The sequence below is a fragment of the Protopterus annectens genome, chromosome 10.part0 (genome assembly GCF_019279795.1).
Source record: "Protopterus annectens isolate FY-2018-M chromosome 10.part0, PAN1.0, whole genome shotgun sequence".
Taxonomy (NCBI): Eukaryota; Metazoa; Chordata; order Ceratodontiformes; family Protopteridae; genus Protopterus; species Protopterus annectens.
Window position 1 is genome coordinate 1537699357 of NC_056744.1, and position 5374 is coordinate 1537704730.

At 36.3% G+C, this 5374-nt stretch overlaps 1 long non-coding RNA gene across 1 annotated transcript; it reads right to left on the reverse strand.

Moving 5' to 3' along the window:
• Positions 1 to 2521: 2521 nt before the first annotated feature.
• Positions 2522 to 4664, reverse strand: LOC122812854. Its single transcript, XR_006366593.1, has 3 exons — positions 4574 to 4664; positions 3960 to 4135; positions 2522 to 3215 (listed from the first exon to the last, which is right to left on the reverse strand). It is a non-coding gene; the product is annotated as an uncharacterized LOC122812854 (long non-coding RNA).
• Between the last annotated feature and the right edge of the window lie 710 nt (positions 4665 to 5374).

Below are 5374 nucleotides of genomic sequence, written 5' to 3' on the forward strand. Positions count from 1 at the left end.
TAATGGAAGAAATTCCAGGTGACCAGACCTTTTTCCATTGGTATATGCTCGATTTCCAACGGGTACACTGGTCGGGCTGAGCAATCAGCGTGCTCATTTTCAAATGTCAGTGGCTAGTCATTGTGTAATACTGCATAAACTATAAAAAAAACTAGTCTTTCTCCCCAAATTAATAACGTTTCATTTCTGTCATTGTACCTTGAAGGTGGTTAAGTGGGAAAATGTATTCTAAAATACGAGATATTCCTGAAAAGTAATGTGCTGCCCTTTCAAATATAAATGCATTACCAAGCAGTCATGAACTGAGGTAACTGCACTTCATTAAGTATCAAGAAAAGATCTTCAGTTTTACACACTTTGTCTCATGCTTTGTATTACATCTTAACAATATCATATTGGCTGGATAGAATATGGATGGTACTGTCAAATGCTATAAAAACAAAATGTGCATGTTGGAGCTTTGTCTGAAAGCTTCCACTATGAGTGGACAAAAGTGAAAGCACCACAGATCTGAATCTCTGAATTGCATTTCTCAAAAACATCTTGTGGAAAAACACTTAAGTGTCTTTTCAGGGAGCAAGCACCCCTGATGTGGGGGGGGGGGTGGCAAGCCCCACCCAGAATATATACCAACTCAGAGCTTGCACTTACTTAAAAAAAAAAGAAAATTACCACAAAATGGGAATCACAACTGGCACAATACACAGAAAGTGATCTCCTGTGGAGGAGCTTCAATTATCAGCGAGTTGAGGCTCAGGCAGTTAAAGCTCGAGAGGTCAAGCTGCATCCACCAGCAGGGTAACGTGTCTGGTTTTGGAGGAATATAGTTTAATTATATGAGTACTGCTTTAGTCCTTTGTATGACTAACAGTTGTAATTCTGTTTGCGGAAACTGTGTTGTCACTAGAAAAAAACAAATCAGGGCAACCAGGAAAGGTAAGTAAATCCTTATAGACAGGAGATTGAGTACAACAGGAGGAAATACTGCATTGATGAACAGTTTGTTATAAATTAATCAGATCTATGTAAGGAAAAAGGCAATTATTATGGGTTATTTTTCAAACTTATTAGCTACATGCACTGCTATGACCTTCAAATATTTTGTTTTCTAAAAGGTAAGCAATGCTATTACACTAACCTGCATACTTAACTGTCGAATTAACATAATTTGTGCAATGTTACAAATAATTAGATATTAAAAAAGTAAATTGACAGTTTAAGGAAAGAGTTTTAATGGAGTCACACAGAATTCCACACCATTGCTCTCAATATGCTGTTTATTTTCACAGGTACATTTCTGAAACAATATATTGCAGGGATATTATTCAGCAAAAGCTTCTTACTGTAGATAAAGCAAATATTTGATTACATGCAGTTGGAACTTAACAATATAACATTTCTATTCTCAACATAGGAATTTCAGTGACTGCCACAGCTGTGGAACAACATACATTAAAACATACATTAAACTGGTATACTGTTAATGCATTGGGTAACAATCTGATATAAAAATATATTTTAACATTCATGTCTATGCCATTCACAGGAGAATATACCACAATCTATGAATATCTGTAAATATGAAAGAATATTTTACTCCCATATTACAGTTTAAGAATTTTATAAAAGTCATAGTCAGAGAAATACAGTTCTTCATTATGTGAATCAGTGCTTAGAATCTGTGAAGCTTAAGATCACAAGAGATTATAGCATGAAACATATGTAACTGATAATAAATTCACTAAGGTCTTTCTTTAGAAAATCATTCGGCATGTAATCTGCAGATACACATTTCAGCAATATGTTGCAATGGGTCTACCTGATTACGCCGAAAGCTGAGAAGAACGACAACGAGATAAAGACACCGGAAGATCGACAACAGACAAGACCGACAGCTGAGAATCCCGACACTGAGAACACCGGCATGTTAAGGTAAGTGTGTGACAGGGACGGACGTTAGGGTCAGGGTGTGGGTAAGGTAAGTGTGTGATAGCGATGGATATTAGGGTAGGGTGCGGGTGAGCTAAGTATGCTATAGTGATAAACATTAGGTTTAGGGGCGGGTTAAGTGAGTTAGGGTTAGGGTGTTGGTAAGGTAAGTGTGCGATAATGAAGGACTTAAGGGTTAGGGGCGGATTAAGTGAGTTAGAGTTAGGGTGCAGGTAAGGTAAGTGTGCGATAGTGACAGACTTATGGGTTAGGGGCAGATTAAGTGAGTTAGAGTTAGGGTGCAGGTAAGGTAAGTGTGCGATAGAGACAGACTTAAAGGTTAGGGGTGGATTAAGTGAGTCAGGGTTAGGGTGCGGGTAAGGTAAGTGTGCAATAGTGACGAACCTTAGGGTTAAGGTTTGGATTAAGATTAGAGCATATATAGTTGTGTATGTAAGGTTTAGTGTAGGTTTGTAAGGTTTTTGGTGTGCTTGTATTGTGTGTGTGTTTTTCGGGAAAGTTATTTGTTTTGTTGATTGTCAGGATTGTGGTTTGTCGGGCATGTGAAGTTTCATGTTTTTGAACTTTCGGTTTTGTCGTGTCGGTTATTTCGTTGTCGGTGTTTTGACACGTCGGTGTTATCAGGTAGACCCGTTGCAACACATACCCTGGCGTTTACATTTAAACAGTATGTTTAAGTAGCTGTCATGGAGTTTAACTCCTACATCTGGTTGTTAGTTACACAAGTAACATTGGTAGCACACATCTTCAGTATAGAAGACTGAGTGCTCTGTGCTTACATAGAACACATGGCCATAATAACAAAAAAGGAAATGTCCCAAAATAACACTTACACCACTTGGTGGATTAGGTACAGCCTTCAATATGAAGGAATGAACAAAGATGTAAAGTCACTTGCTAAGTGAAATTTTCATGGGAATCAGTATTTCCCACTGAAAGAGGCTGACGGAACTTTCATAACGCTATATCTTCCTCTGGTTTCAAAACAAACAAGTACATTAAAAAGTTTACATTAGCCAGGGTCTCCAAACAGGTATGATAGTGTTCATGGTCTGTTGGGTAAAAAGTTGACAAGGAAATGGTGTCACTGGGGATATGGGGCAACTGATGCCCTCAGAAACAGTTGCAGATTGTTGAAAAAGGTTTCTCATTTTCATTTAAATTTCTTTCCTTCTGTCACTGAGAGAAATGAAGTTCATTGTTTCCTGTGAACACCTGGGTTGACCTTCTTTGTAATCTAGAGCTGTTTTGTAAGGGTCTTCTGCCTATAAAAGTTTAAAAAAAAATCTCTTTAAGTCACAACATAAAACACACAATGATGTTGACAGTGCATTTCTCATTAATTTTCTCACTAGTGCACTAACAGTTATGCTTCCTTTAAACCCAAAGTACGGGTTTTATAGGCAGAGTAAGCAAAATGTCCTTAGATACATGCCTTCTACCACAATAATGTGGAATTACATGATACTTTAGATTTAATGAACTAAAAGATTATTCTACTGTCAGGCCCATAAAGCACTTTACTATACAACAAAGAGTCAGACAGACCTAGTAATGCTCATACACGCACACACGCACACATGCACACACACACACACACACACACACACACACACACACACACACACACACACACACACACACACACACACACACACAAATAAATATATGAACACAGACATTCACATAGAATCATACAGATACAGGAAAATTAGCATGTGCACACAGACACACACTTTGAGTAAGTAATGATTTGAATGCTCTTTGTGAATCTACAGGCCACATAAGAAATACGCTAGATATATTTTGAATGCATCTTTTCCAGTGTCCAGGTTGTTTAAGAAACATGTTATTACGACATCCCTGGACAGTATTAAAGTCTTCCTATCATACTCTTATAAACAAGGCATACATACAGACAAAGTTAAACTAGTTAAATATTCTTACAACAAACATATACTGTCTGTAATCAGTACATAGAAATGTTGTTAAACAGAAACAAGACTCACCTTTAGTCTGCATCTGTTGATGCCATTTCATGAAGCTCACCAACATTTCCAGAATGTCAGATTTCTTCTGTTTACAGCTGAGTTGTTGCCTTGGAAAAATCTTTTCCAGTATCTGCCTCAGTTTTTCAATGCTACCATTAATACGGTCTCTTCGCATCTTCTCCACCATTGGTTTCCTGAGTTACAGGGAAAAACATTAATTAATACGTTTAGAGACCTTTATTTAATGTGAATATTTTAATTACTTATGAGTCATGCATAATTATTATAAGCTAATAGAGAAATTAAAAATTTTCATCTGCAATTTACACTTCTCTTGCATACCATCTGATATAGTTAAATTTCATTATTATACAGAAATTTTGTTCAACATAACATTAAATCTCTTTTAAAACTTATTATAAATGAATTCTCCATATCATGATGGCAGTTTATGGAAAATATACTAGGACATGAAGATTTCTTAAATTAATTTAAAAAACAGGATAGATGTATAAGATATAGAATTCGAAACCATACCTATAGGATGCAAGTTCACTGAAAGCCTTTTTGTCAGGTACAGAGCTTGCAATTCACTACATTCAAATACAATACAATGCATACCTAGTGCTTACCTTTAGTTTTTCCTTGTCCGTTATTAGATCAGCAGTTTGAGTTATAGATTGCCAAGTCCCATTCTACTTGCCTCCTATTAAAATTTGTTCAAAGTAAGGTGGTCTTTGCAAAGTGTGTAAAATGAGACAGGAGATCACCTCTATTTATTCATCGCAGGCAGTAGGGTAATCTATGGGTCCTGCTTTAGCTTAGTTTCCCACACTCAGCAACCAATCAAAAGGCACAATGAAACAACAGAAGTGTGTCATTCTTAAGAGGGAATCCTTCTGCATAATAACTTTTTCCCAGATGGGCAGCTGCTCCTTCTTACTGGGACAATAGAAAGTGTGTATGGAATGACATTTCAAAATGTGGGAAAGAGTCACTTCTCATAAACCAAGGATTGCTGTCAGCTATTTCAGATTAATAACACTCCACTGACGTGATGTGTAATTTTAAAGTGAGTTCATGCTATAGAGAGAAACATCTGAGAGGAAAAGGCAGATTTTTTTTTTTCAAAACTGTTTCAAGGTTTTCCTGATCTGATTCATAATTAGATGCATGTATATATACATTTGTGTATATTATCTATATATGTTTATCTATTTATCCATCTATCTACGGGACATAGTATGAATATTTGTTTTTAAGGTAGCCATGACACTCTTTAAATAGGGACATAATGTTGGTGCAAGTAACAGAAATATGGTTATTTTGTAAGTTAAGAGTTTGTTGTACGCATTTTAACTAAATAATGGAAGAGTTTGCCAAAGTATACTTGTCTGAAGAGAAAAGTGTTTGTATTCCATATTACCAGTATG